Below are 14,198 nucleotides of genomic sequence, written 5' to 3'. Positions count from 1 at the left end.
GCAAGGTTAGTTTCCTAATACTCACTATAGTACTTGCTATTCAATTGAGATAGACACATCTCATTAGTTTGTTTGTATTCTCTTTGGATTTTGTTAAAGAAGATAGCTGAATGGTATATGATGAACTAAAAGTTCTGTGGTGTCAACAAGCTTGTGCATCTCTTGAGCCAAATTACTAGCCACAGTCATATTTTTTGTTGTTCAAAAGTGGCACCATACTAGACTATTTGCAAACAACCATGTAGATAGGCATTCTATAGATAGACTTGGGAACATCTTGCCAAGTCTTCAGTACATAATAAAGCAACTGAATTTCATAAATTGTTTTTTTGATAGTTGATTTGTTTAAATATTGCCCATCAAAAATTACTGATTACATCTCATCTTTTTTCTGCATAGGAGCTTATAGTTCTAAAGAATCTGATAGTGAAGAATTTGAAGAAGATATTGTAGCAAAGGTATATTTGGTGTTCTTTTTAAAGTGAAAATGTGATTGGAAATTTTGTATATTGTCATATTTCACTTGCAGAAAGGTCAAATTGTAAATAGAGGTGAAGTTGTATGGATTTAAGTTTCTTCTTCATTATTTATAATGCTCTCGATTCCTCCTTTGTAGCTATAAAAATACTTGTTTATTTTCACCTTTCCAGATACCCTTTACTAGGTTCTTCAAGATTCTAAAATATCTTGGGCTGACCTCACTCCAACATGTCCTAACTCCTACTTGGTTTAGAGACCTAACTCCTTTTTATATGTGTCTTCCTCTTACTACTCCATCTACAGGTTGCAAACAAATCATCCTTCTTCCACCAACAAGTCATTACATTCAAGAAAGACCATGTTTGATGATATCAATGCACAAAAAAATAGGGAGACAATTGCTAGACTATGGTCTAACTTAAAAAGAAAAGGTGATGGAAAATTTTATTGTCCTTGCAAAATGTGTAAGGGCTAAAAGACTTGAAGATATCTAATCAAAACAGCTGAGCAACATTGTAGGCAACATGGTCACATTGAAGGGGGAAATGAGTATCGCACATTGGTATGTATTTTAATAGTTTATAAATTACATAAGACATGATTTGATGATTACATCATGGTCATGGTTAATATAAGGTCATCATTTTCATATAGGTCAACATCCCTTAGTTTCATGTTATGGACCATGACAATTTGGAGAATGCGGATTTACAAATGAGGGAACATGGAGGTGTGAATATTGAAGTAGAAGGTAATCATACCATGGAAGAAGATTAGGATGATGAAGATCATGACGATCAAAATGATCACGATGATCAAGATGATAATGATGATAATGATGTTGGTGATAATGATGCAGAGTTTGATGTACCTTTACTTGAGAAGGCACACTAGTCCCTATATGAAGGCTCCAAAAAAACTCTTCTTGCCACTGTATTGCTATTGGTGAACTTGAAGGTTATGAATGGTTTATCCAATGTAGCAATGACACGTATGTTAAGGTATGCCATCTTCTTTCATTATTTTACTCATAGTTCCCTTACAATTAACATTGGGTTCGTGTAGCAATTAATATTCTTTAAATTAAGAAATTATATTTTTGGTTGTAGGTTGATAGGTGAGTGTTTGTTACCACCATCAAACATTCTACCTTGCTCATACCAAGAATTATCTGCCATCATGAAAGATATTGGAATGGAGTATCAAACAATAGATGCATGTCCGAACGATCATATTATATATCGTAAAAAGCATGAATTTGCAACACAATGCCCTACTTGTCATATCAGCAGATATCAATAAGATCGATTAACAAAAAAGGTACCTCACAAGGTTCTTTGGCATATTCCCATTATTCCACGTCTGCAACGATTATTCAAGTGCAATATCTTGGCACAATTTATGGATTACCATGCACGCAATAGAAGTCAAGATGACATTATGTGAATTCCTGCAGATGGTTCAGCATTTAAGGAATTATAGGAAAAATGGCTACACTTTAAAGAAGAACCTCATAATCTCAAGCTTTCATTGGCAGCAGACGGTGTCAATCCTTATGGAGAGATGAGATCTACTTACTCAGTGTGGCCTATTTTTGTTATCAACAATAAAATACCTCCTTGGTTGTCCATAAAGAGAGAGCACATAATGTTGACACTGATTATTCCAGGTATTTTTTGATTTAGTGGTCATCTAAATTAATTTATTATTACTAATCCATCAAATGGTACATTTTTTAGTTTCAAAACAGTAGCAATAGAACCCTGGTAGAGTTTGACTAATTTTAGACATTTTAAATTTTTTTCCAATCTTCTTTTTTGGTCAATTTTGGTCAAGTTGATCCTCCAACCTTGAAATAGATCACTAAAAAGATGAAATGTATCTCATTTTATGTATTTTTTATTCACTATAAAAAGTATTCTTCTCATGATTCATTTTAATGGTTCTTACTATTAATTATCCCATGACATTTTTTTGCAGGAAACGATACATTTTATAGGAGGCTTTATGACCTCACGTTGTGAAGATTCAGGCCCACCATACATAAAAGGTGGAACATCATAACTAAACTAATTTTATCCCTTTTTTTTTTCATATCATTAATTGGTGCAACATGTTTCCTTTCATTCGGGTCTTTTCTTATACTAGCTATATCTAACAATTTTGTGTTTTTTCTTAAAAGGTGGAACTACCAAGATCAAAAATTAAAAGATGAGCTCATCAAAGATATAGAGCATGAGTTTGGTAGTAATATTTTTGATCCGAAGAAAGTGTTACAAAAAGCTTCCAGACATCTTAAGGTTGTGAGGGACACATATAGAAAGAGCCTCGTCCTAAACTCGAAGTATGAGTGTCCTCCCTTTGTTTTAGTGAGTGACTGGAATGAGTTCATTTTGGATGCAAAGGAGAAAAGGGAACATCCAAAAGAAAGTACACCAAAAAATCCAAAAGAAAGTACACAAGCAAATCCAAAAAGGTATGCAATAGTATTAACTACTAGTACATTAATGAGAAAATTTAGGGTTCAACTTCAGTATCAACAATTTCAACTAGCTCAATTTAATCTATCTATTGATGAAAGGTATGTAATTCATATGCTGACACAATTTCTTATAAATATCAATCTCAATCTCAATTTGGGCATAAATCTTACATAAGATATAACTAACACAACTGCTTATAAATCGTAAATTCATATGTTGACACAATTGCTTATAAATCTCAATCTCAATGCTAACACAACTGTATATATCTCAATCTGGGCATAAATCCTACATAAGATATAAATAGTGCACTTATAACTTCACATATAGCTATATTATCTCTTGAAAATATAGTAATTCTCAACCAGATGTACCATAGTTGTATGTGTTAGCAATATAGGTGATAAATGATATTCAGTAATTGTAATGACAAGTACAATTTTTTTGAAAAACTTTGCAAGAATTTTGCTAATGGTCAGTCTCCTAAAAGTAATAAGCATCACGTTCAATGCCAAAAACACAAGTTAAAGACAACAATCACATTCCTATCTTTGAGGACTGACAACAACACTTTTAGATTTATATTTAATGGTATTGTGGAGAGATGATCTAGCCTACACTAGGTAAGACAAACTATTCGAGACTTCATTTGGATGACATTATGTATGTTACCTATAGACCATGGCTAGGCATAGAGCCATAAGATGATGTCTTCTCCTAGCTAGGATTCATGTTGGTATCTTAGCCACTGAATGGCCATTCTTCATTGAAGATAGAGAGATTTCCGCTAACCCATGTCTAGAGATAGTTCAACTATCAATATAGTATACCACAGGAGTACTGTAGTTACACCTGCTTCACCAAGGAGGTAAAGAAAGGTTGTTCTCCTAAATTGGACACAATTAGATGTATGGAAGATGTTAGTGGCCTTACCATTTATAGGTGGGACTACTTTCTAGATGTAGTGAATGATGGTGTCACTCCCTAGTACATAGAGCATTTGGCCACACATTCATTTCCTCATATAACTGATCCTATAGGGGTAGTTAGTCAGGCACCACACCTTGATGTTCAGCAACCACAAGAACATCCTTTGAGGGAGGAGATACCATTATAATGGTCACTGGTAGTTCTTGTGACAATTGTTTCTCATACTAATTTTCTTAATTTCTACAGTAAAAGTGTTAAAGTTGACTTCTTATTTTTTTCTATCCTTAATTCTTCTTTTACTATGTGACTTTTAAGAATAGTTGAAGCTTATCTAAATAGTTTTCTATCCAAGTGTCAGTTTTTAAATAATTTATTGTGGATGTAGACTATACGAAACATCCTCCAAACTATGATGTAATGTTTCTGATCTTCTCAAACATTCTGAATGGTGCTCCACTGCTAGAAGCAATCAAAATTAACATAGATTAAGACAAGTCTTAAGTCGTGAGTCTTTTGTTGGAACAATGCTAGGTAGTCCCTATTAGTTGCTAGTTATCTTAGCAAATCAGTGGGGATTTTGTTTCAGTTACAACCACCATTTATAAAATTAGTTCCATGCAGTGTGGAGGCTAAAGAAGCACTTTATGCACAAAGGTGATGTATTTTGAATTGAAAAGAAAAAAATACTTACTTTTCAGCTACGGGTAAAAAGGAATGCTACTAAAACAATCTTAAATCTGACATCCGCCCTCAAGTTTATACCTATTCCAGCCTTGGGGATAAAAACACTTTGAGTGTGGAATGTAGGGATAAAAATTTAATCTATAAAATCTACTATCTATTTCAACTTTTAGCTTATCGTTTACTTTGTGTGACAATGGATAATATAGACTGTCAAAATTGATGTGTAATTTTATGGAGAGGCATGTTAGAATATGGATAAATACTTAGCATGAACTCGATGGATAAATAGCATGATTACACATATCAATTAAAGGTATGATGCTATAATTTCTTCTCTTTTTTCATATTTTTGGTGGAACATGCTACTTTATGCTAAAACCTTCATACCGTATAATAATCCACCATTTAGTACTGATCTTTATATCTATATCATCTAACATATTTAAAACTTTTCATAGATTGCAAGACACATCAAAGGCAACAAAGGTGAGGCTAGAAAAGGTTGGGCAGCATAGACTTGGCTCTAGGGGATATTCAAAAATTAAAGCACGCATTGTAAGTAGCAATAAATGAATTGCAAAGAAAAATTATTTATAAAATGGAAATAATTTTGTTAATTAATAAAAAAATGCAGGGTGCTGATTTTAATCTGGAGGCCACAGAAGAACACAAAAAAATTGCCTTCAAGCAAGGCTATGTAGCAATGGCTGAATGCCTACGGCAAACTTCCATTGCCCCAACCAAATAGTCTCTTGCATCAAGTGCATAGGTAAATATGCCAACATATATATTATAAATTGAATACGTGAGCAACAATTTATTTGATAATAATGTGCATGACATTGCAATGAAGCCTATTAATCGTGACATAGATCATATGCAACATCTTGAAGCCCCTGATGTGCATTGTACTATCGATGGAGGTGCTCATTTGTTATTTAAAACTAATTATATAATTATTAATACAATTTAACATCTTTAATTGAACTTGGTGTAACCTTTTTGTGTTGAGGATATAGAATCATGTCGTGCTGAATGAGTGCTGAAGGATGTTCAGACTGATCATTAGGTAGATCATGTCTCACATTCAAGTAAAGAAAATCTATGTTTTGTTCTTTTAAATTAATTTATTGATTTATAGTTCTTTTACTTAAATAAAAACTCGTAATTCACTAATATAAAATGGTGTGAATTTAACTCATGGAGTACTTGTTATTGCAGCGGACCCCCCTTTGTTGCAATGGCCTCATGATGTTCTTGAACGGATGAGGAGGAGACATGTGTTAGAACCAGTACAGGAGAGCGATGACGAGGACATTGATATTCCTCTTAGAAATTTTATGAAAAAAATAAATGGCAAGAGAGAAAAAAAGAAATGATTATTCATGAATGACTTACTCTTGAATATTGTTAATGAATATTGTGTTAATGAATACTATTCATTAATGTTGGGTGTTAATGAATTATTTAGGAATGACTTACTCTTGAATGTTGCATGTTAATGAATTATTCACGAATGTTGTGTGTTTATGAATTTTATGTGTTAATGAATTTTATCATGTGATTATAATGATTGAATGCTATATTTCAAAAATGGATGAATTGAATGTTATTAAATGTTAATGGGGATGATGAGGACATTGATATTCCTCTTTAAAAAATTATGAAAAAAGATACGGCAAGAAAGCAAAAAAGATATGATTATTCATGAATGACTTACTCTTGAATATTGTTAATGAATATTGTGTTAATGAATATTATTCATTAATATTGGGTGTTAATGAATATTGTGTTAATGAATTATTCATGAATGACTTACTTTTGAATTATTCATGAATGTTGTGTGTCTATGAATTTTATGTGTTAATGAATGTTATCATGTGATTATAATGATTGAATGTTATATTTCAAAAATGGATGAATTGAATGTTATTAAATGTTCATAGGGAATTTAGAGTGATGTTAGTGGGGGCGGGGGGGGGGGGGGCAAATGAGCTTCCACCTTCACGTGGTTGGCCCTGTTAAGTAGAGAATATTTAACTATTCTCGAAACCAAGTGAAGCTCAAACTTTAATCCGAAAGCTTATAGTTAATAGTGACAACCAATTAGCAAGTCGAAATGAAGTTCTTTGTTATAGGTACCTTTTTAGTTTTTAAAGCACAATATCATGTTTTAATATTGTATAGTTTTTTTTCTTAAGTTAAAGTATTCTTTTACTATAACAACATAATTTATGACCATTTTAGTAACTATTCTAACATCGCTTTATGACAAATCTTGTTTTGGCAAAGATGGCGATACGTGGTACTATCTATTCCTTGGGAGATTGGATTGCACAGGTCAGTATCTCAACATCAACATGGCAAATGGTGTGAAATTGCACTTTCCTTAGTTGTGGTTGCATACCTACTACACTCTTTTGTTTGAAAAATGAATAGAAATACCATATCTAGTAGCTTCTCTATATTGTATTCATTTATTGGTAATGATTCAATGTCATGCCATTTGATGGTATCTTCTAGAGTTTCATTTAGTTGTAAGGTGTGTCTTATCTTTTCAAGTTTGTATACTACATTTGGTAGTTTGGTATTAATTGATGATGTCTAGGATCTTCAACCTTCACTGTAGTCTTCATCATCATCCAACTTGTTGTTTGGTATTTTTCATGTTATCCTCTATTTCCATGGTCTTCAGCATGGCTGTGTATTTTATCTATCTAGTTCAAAGACTCTATGCGCCTAAGGTGGAAGCCATTTAGAACTAACAGTTGGAGAGATCGTGTTTCCCCTTGTAAAACTAGAAAATGTCATGAGTTTAAGGTCAAGAAGGAAGAAGTCATAACATTTTGAGTAGCAAAATATGCTTAAAATTACATATTTAGTTGATTCTTTGGTAAAGTTTCTTATTTCAATTCAATTGATTTTGGTTGTCAACCAAATTCCTAACTCCAATGTATATTGTATTTCAATGCTACATTTTCATAGGGATCTAAGTAAAATGACAGTTGACTATTATTTATATTTGAGAATTTGTGTTGTGCCTTACTATGATCCTCTGATAATAGAGGACAAATCAATCTGAATTTGTTTCTCATGTCCCATGTTCAATGCTTCTTCTTGTGTAACTAACCACTTTTGATGTGGGTTATGAACTCTGATGCTAGTATGCTATTACACTGCCATTTATTATAGAGTAAATATAATAATTATCTCTGAATATACTGTAAGGGTCTCTAAACATGAGTAAAGTAGTATTACATAACATAGATCTAAACTCAAAATTCATGATGTTTTCCACTCTAGAGAAAGAGGGGAACTTAATATACTCATAACACACCCCATCAGAAGAGATCCATTGGATGGTTTTTGTTGGGGTTTGACTCTCCTGGTGTAGCGCTAAGCTACACTTCTAGGTGCTAGGATATTTTCTCTTGTTGGTGGTTCTAAACCCGCTGAATGCTTTAGATAATTGTCTGTCAAATTTTGGTTGAAGGAGCTATGCTTGGGCTATCAAGTCTTATGCAAATTTTTTCCTATTTTGTGGTGATAACATGAACTTTTATCAGTGCATAAGTATGGTCTATAAATTCTTAGTCTTTAGTGCCTCTAAGATTTACACCATTGGGTGACTAATTCTTTGAAGTCCCTAATGTTTGGTGACATTGAGCTATACCTATGTGAGTTATGTTTGGGTTTTCCTTCCTCATCTTCATTTCACTTTTGTGAGTTGTTTTGCCCAAGACCATTGGAAATTCCCTTTGCTAGTTCCAAAAATTGGATGGATCTAGTACAATTTTGGGCTATTCTATGTTTGTATTCTAGTTGAAATAGAGATCTCTCCACTTCAATCGTGGTTGATGAGAGGCCACGGGTGAAGCATTGAATATGAGGGTTTTCCATTTTGTTGTAGAGATTGCATCTCTATAGGATACATGCCTAATGACTGGCATTTTGTGTTGGATAGGTGTTGTCACTTGATGGAGGGCCATGGAAAATGACCATTTCCAATTAGAGCTTTTGATTATGTTTTATATTTTCCTTTTGAGGACTTGTTTTCTAATGAAGAAGAAACTTTCTTTGATTATATTGATGCTTCTCATGCTATTGGTCTGAGCTAGACTTCTATCGCTTCCATTCTTGTCACAATTTTTAATGTTAGACCGTATTTTAGGTGTGATACCCACTAGCCTTGTGGCCTATGTTGTTGAAGTTACTACTCCCACTTCTATTTTGAACAAAATTCTACTGATAATGCTGACTCTTAAATAATCAATCTTGGGCCTTTTTGATAGGTTGTAGTGGGGTTTCCTTTGTTGCAATCCTAACAATAACGTTTCTTAGACTTTTGTCCAAGTGCATAGGAAAAGGTTTATTTTGTTGTGTTGTTGATGCCCTATGTTTATGCTTTCATCCCTTGTTTGTGTAAAGGTTAACAACCCCTTGTTTTGGCTATTATAGAAAAACAACATATCAATATCATCCTTTTAGATTGAACAATACTAGACGAGTAATGATACTATCTTGAAAAATACAAGAAGCCAAGACTACAATATACACTCGTTTGATGAAGAAAATAAAATCCTTCCAACAATAATTAGTCAGAACTATCAAAGTGAATTTTTAGGATTGTATAAATACAATTGGAAAATGGATCAAGAAGATTTCATGTCTTTCTCATGGGTGGCAACTTTGGTTATTATGTGTAAAACTAGCCTCATTCTTTTAACAATTATTTTCATGTTATCCATAGAATTATTTGTTATCATTTAAGTTTCTTGTTCTTGCAAGATGAACTACAAGATGCAGTGTTATTGGTGTTTACAAATAAGTAGGATATTCCCAATGCAATGAATGTTGCAGAGATCATGATAAACTTGGGTTGCATTCTCTTAGGCAACGACACTTGTAAGGATTAAATTCTTTATAATTTTCAGTATTAAAAATTCTAGATACTAATCATCTATTATGTTGCACTATTTCTACTTTGCATATAGTTTATCATCACTCTAGTAAATGAGAAAAAAATTGGAATGTTTAGTGTTGCTTGTGAAACAACTTGTATCATGTCCTAAGGTATATACAAAGCATATGTGATTTTTTGTTAGAAATAAATCCTTTTATTTTAGTTCTTATGGATTTTGTTTTATTTTGTAGGTTTGAAAGATTACAGTCGAATAGGGTTCAAGAATTTTGTATTACAAAAACATCTTATTTCTTTATTGATACAGATAGATTGAGGAGGTAAAAATTCAGTTTTGATGCATACTCATATGTAGGATGCAAACTTATTTTGATGTGACATTATGTGTGTTCTCTTTCACATTTTACTATCAATTTTCTATCCAATTTAATGACCCAAAACTACTGAGAAAAATTGTGAAGCTACTGATCATGCCATTTTTGTAGTGCTTATTGAGAGTAAGCTAGTTTATATCAGCATTAGCTATAATCTCCCTGGCATTCCACACCATACGTTCTGTGATGAGCCTATTCCATTATGGCTCACTCCCAAGTGGGCTTTTTTCCTCCTTTTAGGTAAATTAGTTTCTTCTACATGGACTTTTTGATTTGATTCTACTTTTTTTAGCATCATTATTTAGAATCTTGCATTGCTCATTGCATTTGAAGCCACTTGTTACTTTTTTTTTTAATAGTTTTTTTGGCTAGCATGAACTATAGGCTAAGAAATCCAAGAAGTTTGGAAGTAGTTGTGGAAACAACTATAGAGTTCCTAAATGCAACAGTTAAGAAAGTGTTGGTTAGGGGTCCAAAGCTAAGGGTTGTTAAGGAAAAAGATGCATTTACGGAATTGAAAAATTCTTTAGGTTATGTTGTGACCGCAATGCCATCGACTAAGGGTACAGTTTCAGAGACTCTTCCACATTTCATAAGAACTTACTTGGGTGTAGTCGATACTGCATTTTGTGCTGAAATAGTTGAGTCTATAGATGCTTACTTATTTGCAGGGCCCATTTTTAATGAATATAGCTCAATGGGATATTCATTACTCTTGAACAAGGAGAAAGTTATAATTGTGCAGCCTAATCTAGTAACTATCACAAATGGACCTACTTTTGGGTGTATATTAATGAAAGACTTCTTAGAAGCCATCGCAAAGAAGTTGAAGCACAATACAATGGCCTTCGATAATTATTAGCATATATTTGTGCCTCACGGTGTTCTCTTGAAAGGTGCTCCAAAGGAGGCTCTTAGAGTCAAATTGTTATTCAAACACATCTAGGTAAAATTATTGAGAATCACTATATATCATAAAATGACTTATGTTCAGTTGGTACTTCAATCCTTGGTTTTGTTTTTATTCCTATAGATTAATGAGTAAACACTTCTTATTTGTAGGCCATGCTATCAAATGAGACAGTTGTCATTGTAGAAACTGGTGACTCTTGGTTCAACTTCCATAAGCTTAAACTCTCAGAGAAATGCAGGTAATGCAAAATCTTTTGCAAAAGTTTATATAATTAAATTTCTGACTCATTTATTTTGATGATGGATCATAGTGTATGATTTAAAATGTTGACCTAACCAAGAAACTATTGAACAACAAAATTTTGAACAACAAAGTTCATAAAATTATAATACATGATTTGTCTAACTGACTAGCTTGTTACCTATAAGTCGCAAATTTGCACTAAAATAGTTCCTACAATTTATTGCAATTATTTATGCCCCTATTTGGAATTGGTTATCAGGTTTAGTTTGAAGAATCAGTAATTTGTGACATTATTTTTCTTAAGGCTTGTGTCAATGTTGAATGATTCATTCTAATATTGATTTTGTAGGTATGAGTTTCAGATGCAGTATGGATCAATTGGTTGGTTTGTTGGAGCTACACTGGGATATGCTCAAGCATTGTACAGGATGAGTTTAAGGCCCAATCCCATCACCTTGAGAGGATTGTAAGGCTGTTATTCCATCATCATTGATATTCCCCAAAACCATTTGTATCTCTACTAGGATACTTCCTTCATTGCAATAGTCTTTGAATATCCATTCTTGCTATTACAATCAATGCTAGGAAAGCTTTAACACACAAATCCACTCAGAGTTTCAAAAGAGAACTAAGGTTAGATTGAAGGATGTGGAATTTCTTTCTCTCTCCAGACCATGTGGCAACAATTTTAGCAATTTTGTAGTACCACCTAGAATACTTAAATGATGCCCTAATTCTTTGTCATTGCTTATTCCACAAAGTGCCCATAACGTAGAACTTTGTATAACATAGTGCCCCTCATAACCAGTCTATGTTGCACTACTATTAACTACGTACATAATTCCTCCCTACTACCCTCAACCCTTAAGCATACTCAGATTTCTCAATGGTTGCATAGTACTTTCACTTAAATCAGTTTTATTAAGTGTCTATTGATTGCACATCTTTTCTTGTGTTTTTCTACAAACACAATATTTTAGAATAATTTCTAAATCCATTTGCAATCCCTAAATGATACATGATGTCCAAGTTTCAGCTATTTAATTGCAATTATTGAGTTTCTAAAGGATCCATGTAATTCATCATTTTATGAAAGGTTCAGTTAGTTTACTAAATCTTTCTTTCTAGTTCCAAAAAAATGCAATAACTATATGCAAGAATAATGAACTAAAAAGTGATCCAAACTAAACTGAATCAAATATCAACACACCTAACAAGACAAATGGCATGCATTAGCACTAAATTTTTCATCCAGTAAAATAATAAAATAAACACAATTGCTATTAAAATCTTGTACTACCTTTTTATGTTTATCACTTACCTATCTGCAACTCCATAATTGATATTGACAGTCTCTTGCCCTCACCATGCAATTGAAGTACTTTAGTTTTATTGATGCAACTGAACTACGAGTGTCTTTTGTGTTGTTGACAAATCGTAAGCTTTCAACTTTTGTGAAGCCATTATGGATGCAAATGAACAACTGGTGAGGTGTCAATTTTAAGGCAATTTTTTGTTTCTATAATGTATAGTTCAATTGCTAGAAATATTTCATCTAGATTGTTAATTGATAGATTGTTAAATTTTCATGTCATTTTCTACTTTGGTTGGGTAGTTTTGCTTGCATTTGTAAATCGTAAATCTTGCTGCAGTCTTTAGCCTAATGACAGTTTGGTATTACATCCAAGGCGATAACATAGTTGACTTAATACTTTGCATCAAAGAAAACATCAAAGGATAATATTTGAATTGTGGATATTTGTAAATTATGTTGGTTTTAGACACAGTTATAGTTATATATGCGCTCTTATGATGATGTGATTGGGACTGTAAGTTTTTTTGTCATGTTTATCTGTTTGAAAAATAGATGAAATTATTGGCTTTCATTCCTAATAAATAATTCTTTCCTAATTTTATTCTTCCCTACATGAACCAAAATTTAGAGGTGTTGTTCCAATTATTACAAAGGCTTTGCTCTCATAGGAGCCTTTTAAACTGCACAAAATTTGAGTTGTAAAGCATAATTGCTCGGTGGAGACTCAGGATATCGTGCACATTTCTTCCTCCTTCCCATTGTTTTGTATGAAATAAATCATGTGACAAACCAAACAATGGTGTGGATATAGAAATGTGCATGATACCCTGACTCTCATGCACCAAGCAATTATGCTTTAGAATCAAGTTTTGTGCAGTTTAGAAGGCTCCTATTAGAGCAAAGCTTTTAGAATAAATGGGATAGCTCATTGAAATTTCTACATATCTTCGTCTCAATTTCGACACAAATGCAATATTTTGGTCAAAATTTTGATGAAAATTGGTTCGCTTTGGCTTCGCGAGTATGGCACCGGCAGAAAAATGTAAAACGCTTTCGTCACAATTTCGGCGAAAATGCAATATTTTGGTCAAAATTTCGACGCAAAACTGGACCACTTTGGTGTCGCGTATATGCCACCAAAGGAGAAATGTGAATTGGATTCATCGCAATTTTGATGCACCACTATGAAGGTTTACGTCAAAATTTTGACGAGCACTGCTGGCAAATGAGGTAATATCAGTTCAGCTTGGACCAGTGAACGCGACAAAATTTGTGTCAATAAGTCGACCTTTATGTTGTCAAAATTTTGATGCGAAATGTATGTGGCAAAAAACTAACCAAAAAAGACCGACAACAAGCTTGGTCGCCTTATCGACCTACTCTTGTCAAAAGTTTGACCTTTTTGCATCGAAATTCAAGCCCAAATTTACTAGTGGTATGTATATATGTATGTATATATGTATGTATGTATGTATGTATGTATGTATGTATGTATGTATATATGTATATGTATATATGTATATATATGTATATGTATATGTATATATGTATATATATGTATATGTATATGTATATATATGTATATATATATACACATATACATACACATATGTACATATGTAAATATATACACACACACACGCACATATATATATATATATATATATATATATATATATATATATATATATACATGTGTGTGTGTGTGTGTGTGTATAAATGTATACATACATACATATATATATATATATATATATATATATATATATATATGTATGTATGTATGTATGTATGTATGTATGTATGTATGTATGTATGTATGTATACACACACAGACACACATGTATATATTTAA

General features: G+C 32.6%; 1 pseudogene; it reads left to right on the top strand.

Moving 5' to 3' along the window:
* Positions 1-11,498, top strand: part of LOC149542550 (pyruvate decarboxylase 1-like) — a 67,554-nt pseudogene extending 56,056 nt beyond the window's left edge.
* The last annotated feature ends 2,700 nt before the right edge of the window (positions 11,499-14,198 follow it).

This window comes from Cupressus sempervirens, chromosome 8 (assembly GCF_028749045.1).
Source record: "Cupressus sempervirens isolate cs-2001-9-10 chromosome 8, ASM2874904v1, whole genome shotgun sequence".
Lineage (NCBI taxonomy): Eukaryota > Viridiplantae > Streptophyta > Pinopsida > Cupressales > Cupressaceae > Cupressus > Cupressus sempervirens.
Note: the sequence above shows the minus strand (reverse complement) of the source record. Positions and strands in the feature narration are given on the sequence as shown.